Source organism: Siphateles boraxobius, unplaced genomic scaffold, assembly GCF_051911475.1.
Source record: "Siphateles boraxobius isolate OS27281-9 unplaced genomic scaffold, OSU_SipBor_1 13, whole genome shotgun sequence".
In the NCBI taxonomy this organism is placed as follows: domain Eukaryota; kingdom Metazoa; phylum Chordata; class Actinopteri; order Cypriniformes; family Leuciscidae; genus Siphateles; species Siphateles boraxobius.
In genome coordinates, this window is record NW_027508733.1 from 24006368 (window position 1) to 24020242 (window position 13875).

Genomic DNA, 13875 nt, shown 5'->3' on the forward strand with positions numbered 1-13875 from the left:
GTCTGGCACCAACAACCATGCCACGCTCAAAATTGCTTAAATCACCTTTCTTTCCCATTCTGACATTCAGTTTGGAGTTCAGGAGATTGTCTTGACCAGGACCACACCCCTAAATGCATTGAAGCAACTGCCATGTGATTGGTTGATTAGATAATTGCATTAATAAGAAATTGAACAGGTGTTCCTAATAATCCTTTAGGTGAGTGTATAGTGATCGTTACTGACTGTATGGCACCGTTACTTTTGTATTTTTAGAACGATTGAAGCCAAATATCGGTCACCACAACTATTAACCCAGATGAACACTAAACATTGGCTTTACTACAGTAGCCAAATCAAACACAGAACCATGTTTAGCATGCCTGTAGATAAACAAGCATATAGATAAACAATACATAAAAGCTCCAATCAAAGAATAATTTACACTAATTCCAAGTTCGCTGTTGTGATTAAAAAAAAGTTTGTAACGGTAGGTGTTTGTAGGATAACGTTAAGTATGAATGAGCATTTAAGTGGGTAACTGGTTTGCAGAGCCAAACAGCGATGTCATTTGTTTACTTCCTTGCTACAACGTACAATTAACAATACAAACTATTACAGTAAAACACATTGACGAAAAATAAATCATACTTGCAGGTTGTGGCCCGTAAACAACACCTTCTGTTCTTAAAGTTGGAACTGCTCCATCTTTCAGGACAAGCCGTTGTGCGAATCCTGCATTGAACTCACAAAGATTGTGGAAGCTTTCCTCCGTAAAATGTGCAGCACAGAGAGCGAGATTTGGGTAATAACTAACCATTGATCCCTAACTCCCGCGACCCGGAAGGCTGAACAAAGTGGACCTGCAATCCGGATGGAAATAACAGCGTTACGACGGCATTGCCGCAACAACAGCCTACTAGACCACAACAACTCTTCTCCAAAGCAATATAAAATGGCCTCGCTCCCCTTATTTAGTATTCTCGGAGGAGGGGTTAAGTGGGTTTAGTAATGTCAGCAACCCGTAGTCCCTACCGGCTGTTTGCTGTAGTCCTTAGAAATTGATTTCTTCAAAAGCAAATATCTTCCTTTGCTTTGAACTTTGAGTGCTGTAACGTTGCAGATGTTGTTTATGCTCAAACAGCAACATTACACACTAGCTAAAGTTAGAAAAATGAAATCGTGTTTTACCACCCCTTTAAATAATCCACACCAATGGAATACGAGAAAAAAGGTGAGGGGCCTGGTTGAGCTGCATTAGAGAAGACAGCGTTGTCGGTATATCGAAGAGACACTGTTTTTTCCAAACCGTTCCCAAAACTCATTTGTTTGACCTTCCTAAGGCTTGGTTAAGGAGTGGTTAACATTTATTTTAAACACTGTTCCTGAACATTATAACCCCAACGTTTATCTGTGTGCTGCACATTTTAAGGAAAACAGCTTCCAGAACCTAAGAAAGTACAATGCAGGCTACGCAGAAAAGCTTCTCCTGAAATAGAGCAGTTCCCACTGTTTTTGGACAACAACTTGTAAAGGGCAAATCTTTTTGGCTCACTCGCCTGCTAGCCAAGATTAGTGCTGATAAGGGGTGGGAGAAAAAATCGATGCATCGCAATTCTCTCTCCTAGTAGTGGGAAGTTTGGATCATTTAACTGACTTGGATCTTTGAATTTCTTTCATCAAAATGAAAAAATATTTTTTCGAGTTATTTAATTCATTTCAGCAGAATGTATTTAAAATGTTAATAGCCAAATTCCCCAAACACATCAAACGTTGATCGCATTTAGAATAAGAAAAAAAAATGCAAGGCAATGCAAGGAAAATACCAAATTATGAGAAACAGAAACAATTAATTTATTTATCTGGGTCTTCAGACTATGCAGTCTATTAGTTTACCTCACCTCACCATCACGTGACAGCCACATAAGGTGAGCTATGCAATCAGTACCGGATACAGAATTGATTAGTTCATCTTTTGAGTCTTCAGTTTGAGTCGTTCGTTCATCATGTGACAGTTCCATTGGCTGAAGCTATGCAGTTGGTACCGTATACAGAATTGATTACTTCGTCTCTCGGGTTCGAGTCGTTCGGTTAAATGTCACGTAATTGCATGTTGTTATTAGGCTATATATAGGTATCTTTATCAAAGTGATTTTCCCCATCATAGATAAAGTTTTAAGCATTACCAACTCTTTAGTACCACATTCATATGGAAAAGAACCATCATGACAGAAATTCAAAAAATTATAAATTGAAAGAATTAAAAAAGCTATAATTTGAGACCAAAAACACAGCATGTAACTGTTAAAAAAATGGACTACACGCTTGTTTATGAGAAAGTTTGGGAATTATTAACTCATTTATGTGCCCAGCGCTGTCACATCACGTCACATGACAAAACGAAAGACCAGACCCGAAGATTCGAGAGGTGAACTAATCATATATTTTTCCGATATTGACAGCATAGCCTCTATGAAAGGGGTTCCCAAACTTTTCAGCCCACGACCCCCAAAATAAAGGTGCGAGTGATTCGCGACCCCTATATCCTCGGAGGTGGTTAAAGTATACAAACATAGCGTGAAACTGTCCACCAGTGTTTGGGGTAACTTATTACAAGTAACTTGAGTTACGTAATCAGATTACTTTTTCAAGTAACTAGTAAAGTAACGCATTACTTTTTCAATTTACAACAAAATATCTGAGTTACTTTTTCAAATAAGTAACGCTAGTTACTTTTTCACATTTATTGACTGACAGCTCTCCTGTCCCCATGTTGAGAGAAATAAAGTGAGGTGTTGTGTGCATTTGCATTGAACATGCATTTACTCATCTCACTTGCACAAAAACATTCAGTATTCCTCAAAATGAATAAAAACAATCAAATGCAATCTCAGAATTTTGTGCAAAAAGTTTTATAATTAACTATGTTAAATTACACAAATATACTTTATGTATTTAATCTCACTTTATTAACCAATGTCTTTGCTGCTGACCTACAATGATCTTATTCAACCATACTAATAAGCAAAAATGACTTTAGATTAGGTTTAGAAATAAGAGTGTTGAACTTCCTTCTCCTGTATCCTATTGTTATTTAATCAAGAACAGCAGCAGCTGAAAGGTTTGTTTGAGCGGCGCCCTCTACTGTACAGTAGTAAATATGCATTTCCTTCAGCCTGAGGCTTATTCATTTAACTTTTGATGTGAAAGGGCCTTAACAATTGGCAAAAATAGATTGTTTTAACTAAGTAACGTACTTAGTTACTTTTTTGGGGAGTAACGCAATATTGTAATGCATTACTTTTAAAAGTAACTTTCCCCAACACTGCTGTCCACACGCACTAATAGGCATAGGGCCTACTCACAACACAAAATAACACAACAGTCAAAACAACCATTATATTATTTTATATTAAATATTAACATCACCTAATGAGATGGGTGCATAGACGTTGGAACAGGGTAAATTTACATAAGTACTAAAAAAACAATACATTTAGAGTTTGTGAAATACACACTGATGTTAATGGAAGAGGTAATAATAATCCTTTCCATTATAATTCGACACGTTTTATTCATATCAGATACACATTGTGTAAGTAACTTTAATGTTTAGGCTACTCTATTCTTCCAGTTCACCAGTCACTACTTTTAAGTATTTCGGGAGTGGATGAATTCACATGTTGTGATCCTCTCCCTCGTTCATTTCACCTAGGGGTTCTATTTAATAGCCATTTGTTCATTTCATTCATTGCACCTTGACACCAGTTCAAAACTGAGTCCCAAAAGTCCGCGCAAGCAGCATAACTGTAGTAAAAGTACGGGGAAGCTTATTGAAGCTTGTTGACGCTTGTTAAAGCTTGTTGATGCTTTGGTCGCTCTGACATACCAGCATTATGTTCGAGAGAAGAGAAGTGTCACAACATGAAATGTAAACAGAAAAACAAGCAATACATTGACACTGGAAACCTTTTATAATGACAGCATTTTTATATTGCCTATTCCGCATCTCAACGCACGCATACAGCTTGCCACAAAGAACCGGCCAAAGTAAGGATTGTGAATTAAACATTTGAATTGTTTGCTCATAAATCATGAAATTCCACACATCGACCATCTCTTGAGTTTTATTAAAAATCTTTAACTTTTAGGTAGCAAAATATTTTTTTAGTAATTCTGTCAATTACACTTCTGGAAATCATCTTGCGACCCCCCCTCGCTGTCTCACGACCCCCCGGGGGGTCGAGACCCCTACTTTGGGAACCACTATTGACAGGAAGAACGAAAGACTCGCACCCGAACCCGAAGACTCGAGGGATTAACTAATAATTTCTGTTTCCAGTACAGAACCTGTACTGGAATGTTATGGATGTTGGGACTGGATGCAATGGTACAGACTTGGCCGAGACTACAATTCTATGCTTTACCCCCGATCACTCTGCTCCCGGGAGTTCTGGAGAGAGTTTGCAGGGAGCAGGTGCGCCTACTTCTTATAGCCCCGTGGTGGCCGGGCCAAGTATGGTTCCCCGATTTAGTGTCTCTCCTAAACAGGTCTCCACTGGAGTTACCCGTCAAGAGGGACCTTCTGTCTGCTTCATTGTTCACCCCTGTCCAGATCTGTGGAACCTGTGGGCTTGGCCTCTGAGGGGGCCCAGCTCATAGGGACAGGTCTCTCAACTGAGGTGGTAGAGACCATTCTACATTCCAGAGCCCCCTCCACGAGCAAACTTTATGCCTTGAAGTGGAGAGTACTTCATGGTGTAGTGAAAGTTGGACCCAGTTAACTTCCTGGTTGGTACAGTGCATGAGTTCCTGCAGGTCTATCCCCGTCCCCTTTGAAGGTTTACGTGGCGGCCAAAGGTGCTTACCCACTGATCTATATAGAATGACTGGATAGCTCATGACGTTCTAAACTGCCAGCAGGCAGTGAAGCCACCGGAAATGTTTGAGTGGCCATCTTACGATTCGCTACCAGCAGAGGGCTCCAACGGCCATCATACAGAGATTGGTAGCTCCTAGTGCACTTTTATGATGACCCACTGTGCAGCATACAAGTGTAAAACGACGTTCACAAAATGATGTTTTATTAACAAAGTTTGGGAGGAGCACGTTCAGATAATTAACACGGGTGGAGAGCACTCAGCTATCAATGATAAGAGGTGTATATAGATTCAGCAGTCTCACCTCAATCCATTTACGGTTGAGCATCCCTCCACCACCCCTTCTTCTAGTCCTAACCATTTACATACGCGGGGGAGTACTCCGGATTCGGGCCGAAATCCGAGCTCGGAGCACAGCCCCCAACCCACCCCAGACAGCATGCCAAATATGCATTAAACTTTACTCCCTCTAATTGTATATAAGTGTGAACTCGTGAAAGGATGTAGAAAAACTGCCCACGGGTTGTAATTCAAGCCCTATAAGTAGTAATTTATATGCACAATTGTCGATATTCCCGTGTTGTTTTCTCCGAGGCAAGAGTAATGCATCTTCAAACACAATCAGAAAGAGCCATATTTTAAGTACACATATACAAGGTATTTTTTCTTCAGTTACAAATCTTTCATTGTTTTATTTGACTGTTAAAAAATTCTTTATCTGCCATTTGAAGATTAACATCTCTGATCAAGTGATTTTCAAAAACTGTCAAAAATTGTATTTAACACTTTATTTGGCTTTTTGTGTACAACTTTAAAAAGATCCCGTCAGGAGGAGAGAATGGGTTGTAAAGCTCAGGAGGGAAAACTTCAGGTCATCTGCTTACTCCCGCCTATGCTCTGATCAATTCACTGCTGAGTGTTTTGATAGGACAGGACAGACAGTCTGGCTTTTCTCAGATGCTGTGCCATCAATATTCAGTTTCCCTCCACATCTGCAAAAGGTAGACAGATAATTGCTTAGTAAAGTAGATTAGATTAAGTCATTTTTGGTTAAGTAGTATCAGAGAAAGCTTATTTTCAATATAAATTCTAATACAGGACGAACAAAAACCTTGTTTTCTAGGAACAGACCAACAGAAAGGCCCCTGTATTAAGGGACACCCAGCAGTGAGGACACCTCTGACACCACAACTGATAACCCTTTTCAGGCTCCCACAACAAATGAGCACAGCTACTGCTTTTCCAGTCCAAACACCCTCAACAGAAGGCTGATTAAAGCAATTAAAAAAAATCAAAGATCACAAAAAGAAATCCAGAATGTACAAAAAAAACAAAAACAAAAAACAGGAGAAGCAAAAAAAAAGTCAAACCTACAGATTTTGTGTCACGGAACGCACACAAACAGGTAGGGTAAGATCGAATAGCAATTTATTAGGGTGATCCGTAATCATAATCCAAGTCAGGCAAAAGGTCAAAATCCAACAAAGGCAGTCCAGAAAACACGAAACAATACAGGCATGGAAACATGCAAGTGCGCGGACATCAAACAAGGACTCCATGACATAGTGATGTTACGTATGACACTGAAGCTTCGATGCGCGTATCACACATGCGACACAATTTCTAGTGAAGCCCCGTATCGGGGTGTGTATTGGTTTCCCCAGAGTCACGTGATCGATGACAAATGAAGCCTCACTTTCTGTCCAATCATGTGCGCGTTTCGCTTTGGGTGTCAAGAAGGCTCAAATTCAAGATCTCATTTAATGAGTCATTGTTGAGTCAAGTCTGGTTGATGGGTGTTTCAGGAGAGTGCTGTACTTTGAAAGTTAATAAATATAATACATTAAATAACCAAAATTTATTTTTCACTACTTAGGCTATTCTTTTTTCTTTTGTCTTTTTGTTTTTGTAATATATTTGCACTTTAGCTGATTGTAGGTAATTTGGTGTTGGGATTTGGGATTAGGGTGGGCTTAGGGGAGAGGGGATAGGGTGTTGGTGTTTGGTGAAGGGTTTGTATTTAGAGCAATGGCAACAGCCAAAAAAAGGAAGACTTCCCCTATCTGGGAATATTTTGAGTTTATAGCTTCCAATGTGTGTATGCATATATATATATATATATATATTATTTAAAAAATGTTACTGTGGTACGTAATTTCTTACTTTCATATAACTTTTTTAGAAGGTGAGATGCTTGGTGTGTGACAGAGCTTGTTTATGGAAACAACACATCATCCATGCTAAGGCATTTCAGAGCTTTACATGAGACTGCTCAGCCCCACAATCAAAGCACACAAAGTAGGACTGTTGATTCATGATTTTTATTAATAATTGTGAATGCATTATCATGATTTCAATTAATTATATATGATATATATTTCTTCTTTCATTATAGTATCTCGCAAGCAAATGGTTGATGAGGCATTGGTCAACATGGTCATAAAAGACTCACAGCCATTTACAGTGGTTGAGGATGAGGGTTTCAAGGGCCTCATCCATGCCCTTGATCCTTCCTATATAATCCCAACCAGACAGGTGAGGATAGCAGCAGAGGTTGATTTTTATGTATAATCTATATAATAAATCTTTATCAATAATATAATTTCTTTATTGATAACTATACCTGTTTTGTGAACTCAAAAAGGCTTTAAAGAAAATGGTGGCTTCAAAATATGAAGAAGCAAAGAGGAAGGCCAAGGCAGACATGGAAAAAGCAACTGCTGTGTCTGTAACATCGGATATGTGGACTTCTATCAACATGGATGCATATCTTGCAATAACCTGCCACTATACTGATGACAGTTATAAGATGAATACAGTGTTGTTGGATGTTTAGAAGTTCCCAAACAGGCACACAGCGGAAAATATGGCCCTGGTGAAAACGAATGTCATGATGGAGTGGGCAATCAAGGACAAAGTGAAGTGTCTTGTCACAGATGCAGCAGCAAACATGATTGCTTGTGCAAGAATTCTGCAAGTGAGACATTCAGTTTGCATGGTACATGCACTTAACACCATGGTTAAAAAGTATTTTGATCAGGTAACAGCTCTGTGTGACATTCGGAACAAAGCTAAAAAGGTGGTCACCTATTTTCGAAGCAGCACCTCTGCCAAAGAAATGTTGACCCATGTGCAGCAAGAGATGAACAGGCCAGTTCTTAAACTTGTGAATTAAGTGGAAACACGCTGGAACAGCACTTTTCACATGCTTCAACGGCTGCATGGGGAAAGGCAAACTGTGGGAGCATCCCTTGCCTCACTAAAAACTGATATAGCTCCACTTCATGCACAGAACTATGAAGCCATACAGCAAGTTCTGTGTGTTCTCGCCCCATTCCACCAGGCCACAGTAGAGCTGTCCGAGGAAAAACGTGTGTCTGGCTCCAAAGTAATTCCTTTGCTAAAAATGATTCACCATTCATTACAGGTTGAACAACTAAGGTATTTATTTTTATTTGTGTAGAATACTCTTAATTATTAAATTATTGAATTATTAAATTTGTATTTTTGCACAGAGTAAATAGTTTTCTATTTCATAAGTTAACCATGCCAATAACAAAGGAATTAACTGAAAACCTTATCAGGCGTCTGAGGGAGCATACCTGGAATATGGAGTCGCTCAGTATAATGACCATGGCAACTCTGCTGGACCCAAGGTTTAAAAAGTTGGGTTTCCTAAACCAAACTAAAATGACAGAGGCTGTCAAACGGCTAAAAGCAGAATGTGGTAATGTCATCAGGGCCGAAGATGAAAGACCATCCACATCATCAAGCACTCAGTCAACAGAAGCACCACCATCAACCCAACAGCCCACACCAAGCTCAAGTATTTATTTATTTTTATTTATTTATTGTATTTTATAATTGTTGACCGTTGATGTGTCTTATATTCAATCAATGTACATGTACAGTCACTCCCAATAAACATAATAATAATTTTCCTCACACTTGTAAGGTGGAAACCTTTGGTTTCTGTTGGACAGTGCTGTGGAGCAAAGCTCAAATGCCACTTCTGATGCGATCGTAGAAGTGGATAAATACCTTACAGAACAGAGACAAACATACAAAGAGCTGAAGATCCACTTGAATACTGGAGAATGCAGAAACATGTCTACCCCCACCTATATACATTGGCATTACAGTTTCTTTGTACCCCGGCTTACTCTGTGCCATGTGAAAGAGTCTTCTCTAAGGCTGGGGAAGTACTGTCTAAGAGGAGAAATAGACTCAGCCCCAACACTGTGAAACAGCTTTTATTTCTTAATAAAAATAATTAAAAACTTTATAACCTTTCTGTCATTCCTACAGTTAGCACTATCACTGCCAAGTGTCATAAGCACATTTAATAACAGATGATCCTATCAGACAATGTTCTTATTCAGTGGGTGTGTGTGTGTGTGCGTGTGTGTGTGTATACAGATAGAGAGAGAGAGAGAGAGAGGCCTACATTAAATCTTATTGAATCTTATAAGCTTATATTATTTTTTATTGTCACACTTTAATGGGAAAATGAATTTATTTAATGAACAAATCAAACACAAACATGTAAGGGTTTTATTTGTACACATAACATTGAAACTATGGAGTGTGTTGTGGTTGCTTCATCTGCCAGAGCTTCTAACACAGGCTTCTGGCTGCTTTATTTTAAATAAGCACCAGATGGCGCTGTTCTCGACACTCTCGAAGCTTTGAATCTTTTCCTGGAACAGTCAGGGGAAAGCCTCATTGATTCACGAGGCTTCATTTCCCCATCCCTACCATGACAAACACTGACACAGACAGGGTATAAAACAAAGAACTAACAATGAATAACAGGGAACAGCTGGGTACAATGATGACGGGGAACAGCTGAGTGCAATGAACAGTGATTGGTACAGACAAGGATTGTGGGGAATGCAGTTCTAAAGTGAATGGTGACAGTATGGGGAAGAGACCTCTAGTGGACACCCGGGGAAACACTGCCAGACACTGTGACATAACCCCCCCTCTACGGAGCGGCTACCAGACGCTCCAAGACCCACAAAAAACAAACAAAACAAGAGTCCAGGAGGGAGGTGGAACGGTGGAGGATCAGGTGGAGGGATGGGGGGCCAGATCCATGGAAGGGAACAGAAACAGGGGGTGATGGTTTAGCCGGCGGCCAGGGCGAAGCAGACGACCCATCGGGCGGCCAGGACGAAGCAGACGACCCATCGGGCGGCCAGGACGAAGCAGACGACCCATCGGGCGGCCAGGACGAAGCAGACGACCCATCGGGGGGCCAGGGCGAAGCAGACGACCCATCGGGTGGCCAGGGCGAAGCAGACGACCCATCGGGCGGCCAGGGCGAAGCAGACGACCCATCGGGCGGCCAGGGCGAAGCAGACGACCCATCGGGCGACCAGCGCGGAGCAGACAGTCCATCGGGTGGCCAGGGCAGAGCAGACGACAGTCCTTCGGGCGGCCAGGGCGGTGATGACCCTTCGGGCGGCCAGGGCGGTGAAGACCCTTCGGGCGGCCAGGGCGGTGAAGACCTTTCGGGCGGCCATGGCGGTGATGACCCTTCGGGCGGCCAGGGCGGTGATGACCCTTCAAACCCTGGCTCAGGAACAGGCACAGACACCAGCTCAGGAACAGACACCGGCTCAGGCCCAGGAACAGACACCGGCTCAGGCTCAGGTGGCCATGGCGGTGGAACAGGAACAAACCCTGGCTCAGGAACAGGCACAGACACCGGCTCAAGCTCAGGAACAGACACGGGCTCAGGCTCGGCAGACGTGACGTGAACAGTCTCTGGATCGCCAGACGTGACGTGAACAGTCTCTGGATCGCCAGACGTGACGTGAACAGTCTCTGGATCGCCAGACGTGACGTGAACAGTCTCTGGATCGCCAGACGTGACGTGAACAGTCTCTGGATCGCCAGACGTGACGTGAACAGTCTCTGGATCGCCAGACGTGACGTGAACAGTCTCTGGATCGCCAGACGTGACGTGAACAGTCTCTGGATCGCCAGACGTGACGTGAACAGTCTCTGGATCGCCAGACGTGACGTGAACAGTCTCTGGATCGCCAGACGTGACGTGAACAGTCTCTGGATCGCCAGACGTGACGAGTCGCGGGGGTGGCGCCGGTAGGGCGAGCAGCTTGAGTGGGGCCGGTAGGGCGAGCAGCTTGAGTGGGGCCGGCAGAGCAGGGCGCTTGTACGACGCAGGCAGAGCAAGGCGCCTGGGCAGCGCGTCAGGGATGGCAGTCACCTCTGGGATGGTCTCTGGGTTAGGAGCCACCAGACAAGTCGTTGAGGAGAGCTTTCTCCTCCTCCTCCGTCTCCGGACCACCGGACTCGGGACCACCGGAACTCGGACCACCGGAACTCGGACCACCGGACTCGGGACCACCGGGATAGGGGCCACCGGAACAGGTACCACCGGAACAGGGACCACCGGAACAGTCACGGAGGAAGTCCTCCTTCTCCTCTGTTTCGGGACCAACGGGATGCTCCAGTGTGGAAGCCATCTTGTCTGGTGACACCGGCGACGAGTCGGCCACTCCTTCTGGAAATCTAAGCCCAACTGAAATATCCTACCTGCTGCGGGAATGAAGATATCCGACAAAGCCGTCAAAGTCCAATATCTCCAGTCCCCTAATTTTCCAGGCTGGCAAGGGATCATCAAGGCAGCAATTAAAAAGTTCTTTCAAAGCTCCATCATTATATCGCATGCCTCCTGAAAGAGTAAAAAATGTCTGAGCCAGACAACCCACCGTCTGGCCCTGCTGGCGTAGTGTCACCAAATTTTGGACTCGTCCCCTCCTCTCCTTCTCCGTATTGGGGAAAAGGATACGTAACCCCATAATGCTGCATCTATAAATGATGGAGTCCTTCTGTCATGGAACGCACACAAACAGGTAGGGTAAGATCCAATAGCAATTTATTAGGGTGATCCGTAATCATAATCCAAGTCAGGCAAAAGGTCAAAATCCAACAAAGGCAGTCCAGAAAACACAAAACAATACAGGCATGGAAACATGGAAGTGCGCAGACATCAAACAAAGACTCCATGACAAACACTGACACAGACAGGGTATAAAACAAAGAACTAACAATGAATAACAGGGAACAGCTGGGTACAATGATGATGGGGAACAGCTGAGTGCAATGAACAGGGATTTGTACAGACAAGGATTGTGGGGAATGCAGTTCCAAAGTGAATGGTGACAGTATGGGGAAGAGACCTCTAGTTGACACCAGGGGAAACACAAACAAGACACTGTGACATTTTCATTCAGTCTCTCAGGAAATCTCAGTTATTTTCAGAGAATGGAGCATTCATGCTTGAAAACGGTCCTAATGTGCCATTAGAAATCCTTAAGAGATGAAAATGTGGTAACACAAAATACCACCCAGCCCTTAAGTCATTTGCACTTACACTGCAATTCTACTCAGCTAAGGCCTACAAGCATGTCAGGGAGACCTTCAACTTAGGTTTACCTCACCCATTAACTGTGGCGTAACGAGCCAACACCGGGCCTTATGCAGGATTATCAAGGTGGGGCCGTCTACTACTGCATGTGATGACGCAATGCCCACAAGTAGGCTACCATGAATAGAACAGGATAGGATCATAGAGACACAGCATATAAGAGATGAGATGACTAACAAAATCAGGAGAAGCCTACGCACACCACACACACAAAAAAAAAACACTGGTGAATGCGCACCATAACACATGAAAAAACACTGCTGGTGGCGGCGCAACTGCACCAAAACACATGAAAAAACACTGCTGGTGATGGTGCACCATAACACATTGTTACTCACTGCTATGACTACACACACATAGGCCTAGGTCCAAATATATTCAAAAAAAGATGCTCACTTACATTATAGCTGAATTTTCCGGGCATGTTCCGACCTGGGGATTCCCCAGTCCCAATTCGAAACAAATAACACCAAAATCCATCATTGTTCGTTTCACACATGTATTCAAGGATCATTTAAATATGTTGTTGTCATTATTCAAATAAATCCACGAACAAGTAAAATGTGATCAGACTAAAAGTAGTAAAAGGCGATAGGGGGCCCCGTCTGTCAATCAATATCTTCCAGTCACGCGGGCCCCTGATTGGTCCGGGCCCGTAAGCAACCGCATACCCTGCTTACCGATAGTTACGCCTGTGCCCATCAACAATAAGAAGGTGGTACAGCGGCACTGGAAGAGATCCTGGATCCCTGAAAACTCCGGTTTCCCAGATCCATCGCACAGCCACAGAAGGATCCATGCCATCTTAGATGTTTGTCATATGCTGGTACGCAACACCTTGGGGTCCTGTGGCATTACTGTAGATCCATGTGGAAATAACATAAAATGTGAGTACATCAATTCTTTACACCGACTGTAAAAGGACGAAGGGCTACATCTAGGCAACAAAAGAGATCAGCTCATATAGATTGGCAAAGTCCAAAAATTGCTTTGCTGCACAGACCCTAAATGCCAGTGTGGCAGATGCCCTCCTGTTCTGTGAGCGACACCAGCAGCTCCCCCAGTTTGCTGGCTGTGAGCCAACATGTAAATTTCTGGAGACATTGGACCGCATTTTTGATCTGATGAATTCCAGGAATACCATCGCCAGGGGATTTAAAAGTCACCTGAGGCCCATTAATGAAAACACCAACATGGCCTTCTTAATGGAAGTGTAACAGGGCACTTATTATAATGTGGAGTGAAGTGCTACCTTTCTAAGGAACTTTTCACAAGAGGAGTAGACAAATGAAAGTACCAAAATAGTTTACTCAGAACATATAGCCGGCATTTATTGAACATCAAATATCAACCAGTATGACCTTGTTTATCTTTTCTTTGTAATGTCCTTTTAGTTGTGAATATCAGTGTTTCTCTTAGTTTTTACTTTTTTTCACACAAGTTGGGAAATATGAAATAAAATAAACTCAGAGCTCTGATTAAATAACCTCAAAATAATAAACCAAAGTCCATCTACCCGGGTAGTATGTTTTTTTCTTCTTTTTAAAAGTGGGGTGA